Source organism: Carya illinoinensis, chromosome 9 (assembly GCF_018687715.1).
Source record: "Carya illinoinensis cultivar Pawnee chromosome 9, C.illinoinensisPawnee_v1, whole genome shotgun sequence".
In the NCBI taxonomy this organism is placed as follows: Eukaryota; Viridiplantae; Streptophyta; class Magnoliopsida; order Fagales; family Juglandaceae; genus Carya; species Carya illinoinensis.
In genome coordinates this window covers 30,155,001-30,165,472 of record NC_056760.1, presented here as the reverse complement: position 1 = coordinate 30,165,472, position 10,472 = coordinate 30,155,001, and the positions used below count along the sequence as shown (strand labels likewise).

Sequence of the window (10,472 nt, the reverse complement as noted above, 5' to 3'; positions counted from 1 at the left end):
GGTCCTTTTTAAAGGATTTTGGAACAAAGTAGTAGGTCCTATTCAATCTATTGCACCCACTTAACACTAGTGGATGCAATACATTGAAAATACAGTAAAGGAAAATTACAAACTGCCATATCATGTGGACTTTGACGTACTCACGCCTTAGGAAGAGGGCTAGTAATGTGATGCAGTAACTAGCAGGGAGCCCATGGTTCCTAGGAGTAGCCATGAGGTGTCCACCCACATTGTTATATGGATTAATGATTACAAGTGATTGATATAAATCAAAATATATTTTCTTATATGGTCATTTTGTTACTCTGTTACATGATTACAAGGTCAATGGTTTTGAAAAGAATAAGTATAGGAAAGAAGGGAGTTTTTCAATCAAGTTCATGTCCATGTTCATGTATTGATATTCATGGTTTGCCTTATACATGTTTATATTATCTTCTTCTATGTTATTGGTTTAACTTACTCAGATTTTTTGGAATCTCATCATGGTAGTTTCAACTACCATTCCTCCATAATGGTAGAAGTTGTGACAGGAATAGATGATAGTGATAGGGAAACACAAATGTGAGGACCTTTCAAAGGTTAAGGAGGCCCTGAAGAGCCCTGAACGCTCTGCTGAATAGACACAAGTAGAACGATTTTAGTTAGCTGAGAACTTCATAGGCGAAGTAGTGAAGCTTATTGAAGACCTGGAAAGGATATTGAACCCTTACAAGGGCAAATAGAATCCCTTTATTTTATGTTAATAAACAATAGACTTTTGATGAGGAACTTGTTATCAAGTATTATGGTTTAAACCCTTTTATTTTGTATTTGGAGATATTTTGAAAAATTATTTTGGGATTAAAAGTTACTTTTATTTTATACCATATTTTATTGCTCAAAACTTTACTTAGAAATGAACTTTTTTCGCTGTGATCATACTACTATAAACATGTTAGGTGCATTTCATGTTAACTATCATGAATGAAGGGTACGTAACCTTGAATTGCATGTCTCGATGCTTTAATCTCCATTTAATCCCATGTAGGATATAGGGGCATCACATATATAATGTATAAGTACTACATATAATTTTCCTAAGCATTATATATTGTTGCTAAAATAGATTAGATTTTTGACATACTATAAATTAGTTACATATATAATATATAATATGTAGATATAGTCATACATATGTAACATTCGCTTTATAACAAATTCATAGATACATTAGCCGAGCACCAACATTAGCATAAGCAGCCATGGGTATTGATTTAGTCGCCGGTGGCAAGAGCAAGAAGTCCAATCGAACTGCCCCTAAATTGGACAATATCTACCTCAAGCTCCTCGTAAAGCTATACCATTTTTGGTGTAGAGGACAGGAAGCAATTACAATACGGTGGTCAATAAGCTGCCATTTTCTCTAGGTTCATTCGTTTCATGAAAGGCAAGAGGGATAAGATTGATGTGGTTGTTGGGACTGTGATAGATGACATCCGAGTATATGAAGTCCCCACCCTGAAAATGACTACCTTGAGGTTCACAGAGACTATGAGAACTAGGATTGAGAAGGAGTGGAGAATGTTTGACATTGACCAGCTGGCTCTTAGAGCTCCTCTCGGACAAAACACTGTTCTTCTTAGAGGTCTTGAGAATGCTCGTGAAGCTATGAAGCACTTTGGACCGGCTCCAAGTGTGCTGCACAACCATTCAAAACCCTATGTATGATCAGAAGGAAGGAAATTTGAGAGGACTAGAGGAAGATGGAACATCAAGGGCTTCAGAGTTTAAGCTACTAAACTTTTGCACAAAACACAAATGCACTCATCGATTCCATGCAAATGTGTTGTAGCTCTGGCTCCTTTTTTATGTTATATTTGGTAGGTTTTCTTTTTTCTCAGGCATTTTTCTATTATTAAAAGAAAATTTTATATGACTATCCTTTCCATTTAGTCCTAAAATCCGTTGGATATTAAAGTTTATTGGCTGCTTTTCTTGAGTTTTGTGGTGCCAAATTATTATCATTGAGTAGCTTTTTTTAAGCTTGGATTATTATTTATTACTTCAAAGTATCTAAGTAATGCAATCAATGCTTTGATGCGGAGGTATAACAAAATAAATAAATAAATAATAATTAATAGTTTCATAGCTAGACAGAGGTTTGAACATTAATTTGAACAATACTTTTGTCCAATTGAATGAATTTTCAAAGGAATCTACCTTTTTCATTGTTGTAACATCAAAAGGTATCGATTCTATTTTATTCGAACGCTAGTCACCTCTGTTCGGACATATGTGCCTTGAACTAAAGTGTGAACAAAAAAGTGGGATAAAGGAAAACTTTGGTGTTCAAACAATTCAGAGGATGTTCGGACTATGTAACATTTATATCCGAATGAATATAATAATATCATAAACTTATTCGAATGTAACAACTTGTTGGACCATTCGTTTGAACAACAATTGCCCTGACATCAAGCACGGGCAAACTTGCGCACTAAAGGAAGTTTTTGTGTTCAAATGAACAAGTCAAGGTTTGAACACTTAAATTAGATAACTGGACCTCCCATCCTCCTCAACTCCTCCTTTTTCAGAAGATTTGCTCAGAGAGAGAGAGGCACAATCTCTCTTAGTCATGCCTCTCTAGAGAGGCAAACAGTCGTGTGACAAATTTTCCACTCATAGCTTATTGTTCAAATGGCCTGTGAGGGTTCAAACCAATGAGGTGTTATGTTCCAGAGACCTTAGGTGCTACTATTCAAATGCCTAGTGTGTGTTCAAATGCACATTCGAGTTAGTGTTCGAATGAATTGTGTGTGTTCGAACATCAATTCAAGATCATGTTCAAACACTTGTCAGTAAGCATGTCTAAAGTTGAGTTTTGAATGCATGTTGTGGATTGATTACTTATTATTTAATGTATGTTAGGAATGACTAGATCTTGTGGATACACACTATAAGTTGTTGATTTATTACTTTGTATTTAATATTGCATGTTGGAATTTAATCCATGTTAGGATTAAAAAATGGATGTTGGAATTATCAAGCATGTTGGGCTTTATAGTTGTAATGATGTCATTATATATGTCACTTGAGACTTATTATAGAATGTTTTTGTATAATTAAGTTTGTAAATAACAAAAATTGTAGTATTTAGAATTCCACATCACATTGAGATTAAAAAGATAACTTTTTCTTTTCTTTTCTTGAAAAAACATTAACTATATAATTAGTAAGGTGATTAAAATACTAGTTATATCTCACACAATTAGAATAAAAGTAAAAAAAAAAAAATACAAATGTGGATGCCATGATAACAATACTAAAAATTATTATTTTTATGATTATAATTAGAACATTATTTATAGCTAATAAGATAAGAAATGTGACACCTCCGACCCTGCTTGGGATTGGACAAATACTGAAGTATTGAGACATGCAACTTAAGGTTATACACCCCTCGTTCATGATAGTTACCATGCAATGCACTTAGTATGCTTTTAACAGTATGCAATAATTGTAGCATAAAAAGTTTATTTTTGAGTAAAGTTTTGAGCAATTAAAATATGGTACCAAATAAGGTAATTATTAATCCTAAAATAGTTGTTCCAAAAACCTCTAAAAGAGTTTAAACCACAACTCTTGATATTGAGTTCACAAATTTATCAAAATGACTTATCCTCTTACAAGACATGGGACCCGAGTAGTTGTAACTAAAAACCTTGTGTGACCTCTTAGGCTTCTAGTATAAATTCTCATGCCTAAACTATATAGTCATTCACATAATCCAAATGACTCTCTAGATTGAGTGCTTCCTCAAGCTTAGGAGCCCATTTTGAAATGAATCTTCATTTTGAATGTCCTGAATCTCCTTAAGAAAACTTGAGGTATCTTTTAAACAAGCAATAGTTATATGGTATCAAATCTTTATCGTGAACTCATCCTCAATCAGATCAAGCAACTCATTCCGGGAGGAGCATGGTAGTGAAAACTACCACAGTAAGATTTCAAGAAATCTTAGAAAGTTAAAACAATAACATACAAGAAGATAACATAAGCATATAAAGGCAAGCCATGAATATGAATGCATGAGTATAGACATGAACTTGATTAAACACTCATTTCCTTCTTGTACGTGTTTGTTTTCAAATATTGACCTTTTAATCGTGTAACAAAGTAACAAAATGACCATGTAAAAAAATATCATATTTGATTCATATTAATCATTTGTAATCATTAAGGCAGATAACAATATGGGTAGATACCTCAAGGCTCTACTAAGCACCGCGAGGTCTTTGTTAGTTACTGCATTAGATTACCAACCCTCTTGACTTGGTGTGAGTATGTCTGAGTCCATATGATATGGCAATTTGCAATTTGCGTTTACCACACATTCAATGTATTGCACCCATTAGCATTAGGTGCTACTTTACTTTGGAATCCTTTATAAATAATCCATTCGAAGTCCATTGACTATGCTTTGTAAACCTAGGGGTTATCACTCTAATTTAAGCACTCCAAAGTGGACAGAGGAGTTCTACCAGGATATTTCTCCATCCTAGCATTTGGGGTATGACAAAACCATTTCTTTTAATGCACAACCTATAAACATGTTACATGTGAACATGTAACTTTCATGCAGCAATGCCATGTACTTATGTCATATACAAAGAATGCATCACGTGTCCAACTTGAAATAATTAGTACATGCCGAAACTTATACTTGCATACCACATGCAAGAGGTCAACAAATCATATATCGATTCGCTAAATCTGAACATGTCATATGGACCAACCAATCAACATTTTTAAGCATAGCATATACGTAAGATACACAAATCATATAGCATGTGACAAGTAGCAATTCCATAATCCAAATCAAGGCCATACCATGTTTGCTTCAACTTTCTTAAGCTGAATCACTTCTCCAACTTTTGTGTGTGTGTGCATGTTTATGTGAAGGAAAAGAGATGGAAGTCAAGGATTCTAACCATGCCAAAAACCCTTCCCCCAATGAGGTTCTTGGTTCCTCCCTATGCTTGTGTGAAGATGGAGTGTACAATGGAAGAATGGTGTTGGTTTTTCTTCTTTTTCTTCTAGGGTAGGCACGAAGAGAGGAGAGTAGAGGAAAATCATAAGTGAGTGAAAGTGACTCCTGGTGTGCCTTCAGTAGGGGTAAGGGCGCCGGCCATTAATTTCCCTCCTTTTATATCTTCTTTCAAATCCCACTCATTCTCTCTCCTATCATTATTTTTGATGTGGAAACCAAAAGGTTTCTTGTGCATGGGTGCCATGTGGTGCCTTGCCTCTTGCTTTGGCCAAAAACCACATCTTTCTCTTCCCTCATTATTGCTTCTCTTGGGGATGCTAGGGACACACCTTCCATGGATGACAACTGGTGCTTTCTTGCCCAAGCCAAAATCCTAAAGCATCTTATAATCTCTTTTGGGGTTTGGGTTCAATGAACCCATACAAGAAGACATAGGGGTATGTGTGTGGCCAAAACCCTAGAGATCTTCCATCGTGATTGCAAGCTTCTAGAAACCCTAGGGGCTAAATGCATGAATGCCAAGTGGCATGCGGTGTGTGCGACCTTTTCCATGACTGAAAACCCTTTTCTCTTCCTTCCTTCCTCCACTTTTTGGTCTAAATACAATTACTTTGGTGGATGGATATGGCACAATTTCCATGTGGCATTTGGCTCCTCAAAACTAAAGCCCTTAGAGCATCCACATCAACCTAGGTAAAACTCCTCAAAAGCCAAAATATGACTTTTGTACTCTTTAAACCCACTGCATTGGACTAGGTAAAATGGGAGAGCTGAACCTTTCACCTACAGTAAGTTCAAACGTATCTTCATATATAGCGATTAACTGTTTATCATCAAATCAATATTTTATTCTAAAATCACTTCTCCTCAACTGAAAAAAAAAAAAAAAAAAAAAAAAAAACTCTTTCCCCCATGAATCTATTCTCCCCAAATCAATATCTTGAATAGATTACTCCACAATGTTTTCATGGCTTTATTAAGTTCTTTTTAAAATTTTAATTAGTAAACAAGGCTATATTATGTCCTAATTTTTCAAGAAATATTTTTTGTAAACAAGGCTATATTATGTTGGATAATTAGGTTAAGGAAAAAAATAGTTGAGAAACAATAATTTTAAGTAAAAATTAAATTCTTAATTATATATGAAGTGTATTTGCAAAATATAAAAAAAAAATTATTATTAAAATGTAAATATTATATTATTATTTTGACTTTGGGATGGATAGTCCAATGTGGACTTGTTTCTTCAAATGCATTGGCTTTAGCCAAAACCTTCACTTTTAGTCAAATTTTAGACTTGGCAATGGCTAGTCCATAACCAATACTCTTAAAGCTACTTCTCTTCTTGAAAACTCAAAGCTCTCATCTTTCATAGGTGCCAAGTGGCAACTTGTTCCCTTTGGTAAAAAAATGGCCATTCTCTTTACTCCTCTAAGCTTCTTCTAGAAGCTTGATTGCATGCTTTCCAAGTGGCAAGTTTTCTTGTAAAAACTGAAACCCCTTGAATTATTAGGACTTAGGGAAGCTCAAGGGTCTCTTCTCGCATTGGATGTCTCTTCCATATACCTAAACCGTAATTTCTCGGCCTCCAAACCCTAAATCCTAAATGGTAGAAAATCACTAGTCCTTTTGGGCTATGTTGTGGGCTTGGGCACCTATCTCATTAGCAAAAGTTATAGAAAAATGGAAAAGTAACAAGTTCCCATCTTCACAATCCATTAGGCTAAATTCTAATTAGACTAAAACAGAAAAATGGAAAAGTAACAGGCAAGGACTTGGCTAGTCCATTTTAACACAAAAAAATACTAGTTATAATTAGTCAAGGAAAAATAAATGTTATAATAATTATAGTCAGACAATTGTCAATATAGTAAAAGTCTACATCACTAAAAAAAAAAAAAAAAAACGACACCATCTCCCTAATTTTCTCATAATTTAGAATACTAGTTATGATTAAATAATCAAATAAATACTAGCTATACTTAGTCAAGGAAGTAACAACTAGTTATAAAAATTATAATTAGAATAAAATTAAAAGGATGCAATTGTTAGTCCATGATAATTAAAAAAAAAAAACATATACTATAAAATACTATTTTGATCATTATAATTAAATTACTAGTTCTAATTAGTTAATAACATCAGCACACTAGTTTTAATTATTGAAGCAAATAGAATACCAGTGGTTAAAATTATAATAGGAATAAGATAAAAATAATAAAAATATTAGTCAATAATAAAAACCCTAGTCAGTTAAGTGTTACATAATATGAGTTTGAACTTGGACCTAATTCGACTATTCTAAGTGATAGAGTGTTTGTTGTTTTCAGTACCAATAAATTGTCTTTAATCAACAATAGTGACGTCTAGGGAACGGTCTAATAAGAAAGTCAGATTCATCGCTCTACACACATAATGATGTTAGATGAAAAGTTTAGCTCCATACAATTTTCGATTGTAAGTCTTAAACGAAGATTATCTTCCCTCCCAATTCACTTAAAGAATCAAACTAAACATTTATTTTCCAAAATTTTCCATCACGTCCAAAGGTTAGAAAGACTGTGCAATGCAATAACAATGAAAGCCCAATCACTTCTTCAAGATAATTTTCCATTTATTTTCTACAAGATGGATAGTTTGTATAAACTTATTATCAACCGTCTTACAAGTTTACAAGACGGTTGATAATAAGTCTATACAGGCTTCCAGTCTTGTAGAGAATAAATGGAGAATTATTTTCAAGAAGTGACAAGTGAAGTAACAATGAAAGACGGACATTTCTCAAGATCATTTCCCGTACAACCTTTGCAAGACTGGAAGTTTGTATAAACTTATTATTATCCGTGTTACAAAGTTATAAGACGGCTAATAGTAAGTCTATTCCGATTTCATGTCTTACACAATTTGTACCGAAAAATGATCTTGAAGAATGTCTCACTTTAATTGTTACTTCACTATATAGTCTCTAGTATCTCGACAAGTGAAGTAACAATGAAAGCTACAATTTTCTTCAAGATGATTCTCCGTTCATTCTCTACGAGACTTGGAATCTTATTATTCATCTTACAACTTTAGAAAATGGCTAATAATAAGTTTATACTGATTTCCTATCTTGTAGACAATCGAACATAGAATTATTTTGAAGAAATGTATGGCTTTCTTTGTTACTTCACTACATAGTCTCTCAGACCTCAACAAATGCAGTGACAATGTGTGGACAATAACTAAAGTTTGAGAAGTGATAGCCTGAAAATTTTGGCATATGAATGTTTAGATTGATTTTTTAAATTACTTGGGTGGAAATAGAAACATCCTTTAAGAATATGTAAAACCCTACTATATAGAACACAACTTCCTTCGCGATACTGAGGAGCCGCAATGCATTATGTCATTTTATTAATTTCATTATTTTTTCTTATATGTTATACTGTTAATCTAATTTTGCTTCTTATTCCAGGAGTCTTGTCAACAAAATAAATAGATAAAGTTTGAGGATCTACCATGGAGATGCGATTACAAATTCACTACAAAGAAATGCTTCAAGAGATGCAAATGAAGATATTCCAACATTTGATGCCTCCGGTTCCATTTCAGACATTTTGTAATTTCTTTTAATATTTTGTACCATGACCCTAACTTAGAGTTTTATTGTAGTCTCATAGTATTTTCATGAACAATTGTTAGATTATATAATAATCTTTGAATTTCACATTTACTGCCTACTGATGGAAAGGAACTTCATTTGTTCGAATGCGTACAACATTTTATGTTCAGAATTGCCTAATCGTTATTCGAATGGTTACTGTGATGCCCCCAGATTCCACTTGGGATCGAACGGACATCTAAAGCGTCGGGACATACAACACAAGGTTATCAACCCTCGTTCATGACATATAAGATGCAATATTCCTATCATGCATCTAGCATTATGCAATATTCAATGTGGATAATTTTTTTTTGAGCAATACTATGCACCAAACTTATAATATCCCAAATAATTAAATCGTAATCCAAGCATACTTGACAAAATAAACATTCACGATTTCAGTACGAGTCTCAGAAAACTGTAATCTCAAAAATATGGGAGACCAGACTCCATATTTACATTACCATAATACACTATTAAGGAAGTTCATCGAGTAATTCATGTAGCTCAACTAACAAGGCCAGACTACTGTCCAAAAACTAATTATGGAAGCTGTAAGCTCGCGTCGTGTCTGCGGCATCTAGTCAACCTCTTTCAATCTACCAATATCTACTCCCTACTCTGATCCTGACACATCCTACCATTCGGAAGGAATCGTTGTTGGGACTATCACGATGAAATTTAATTACAAACTTCAATAAGTTAACAGGAAACTCCCACGCAAGTTAATGATGCATGCATGGCAGTAAAAGCATGAATGCATAATTAAAGTCGTAAGTAAGCATAGCATAACTTGACATATAGCATAGCATAACTGACATAACCTGAACTGAAACATGAACTAAACTTGACTTGACATGATGACCATTTTACCCCTAACTCAAGGATTTCATATCCTAACTCCAAAAATTTTCAAAATTTACATTCCTTATGTAAACTTTGACCTAAACTCAAATATCAGCTCAGAAAAATTTAAAACAAATCACAACTATGGAAAACACACTATGGCCAAAACATTCGTAGGCCATTTCTCTTGATTTTTATTGCAATTCCTTCCAACTTCAAAACTCATGCTTAAACCAAAATTTTGCAACAAAGATCTTCCTATCGTAAGTTTAAAACCATCCTTAAAACATCCATTTAGAAAAAGCTAATAATCAATACCAAAGCTTTTGTAAAAAGATCCAAACCCTTGAATCACAAGCTTTGACCCTAAATCAAAACATCTCCAAGAATTCCAAAAAATCAAATCTTACTTCTAACATATTCATCACATCATCCTAAGATCAACCATCTTTTAAATCATCAAACTAAAGTCACCAAAATCATAAAATAAAAATTGGAGTTTTTGGTTTTACACTTAGTCCAAAAACATAAACTTTTTTCTTAACTAGCTTTAATCAGTCTCTTGATCTATGGCTTAAAAAGATGAGATATTCAAACTAAAATATCACATGGTTTAAAAATGTGTCCTAAAGAAGATACAACCATCAAACTTAAAATCACATGGCTAAAACTCAATAAAATATAGATCTAGCCCAAAAACATCAAAACTTAGACCTAACCGAAATCCTCTTGCATAGAAAACTCATATCTTTAACAAATAATACTTAATATCTTCAAAATAACATCCTAACATAAAAATAAGACACATAGGATCATCATATAAAAATACCAAAAGGTCTTCCAGGAAACCAAAGAATCCCCAAGAAAAACACAATAACCACTTGTAGATCTCCTACTGTTAGGACAAGATGCCTAATTAGAATCAGGAAAAGCTTTAAGAGATAATGT

General features: G+C 33.4%; 1 pseudogene; it reads left to right on the top strand.

The window, feature by feature from the left end:
- Positions 1-1,244: 1,244 nt before the first annotated feature.
- On the top strand, positions 1,245-1,773 carry LOC122275140 (annotated as a pseudogene).
- The last annotated feature ends 8,699 nt before the right edge of the window (positions 1,774-10,472 follow it).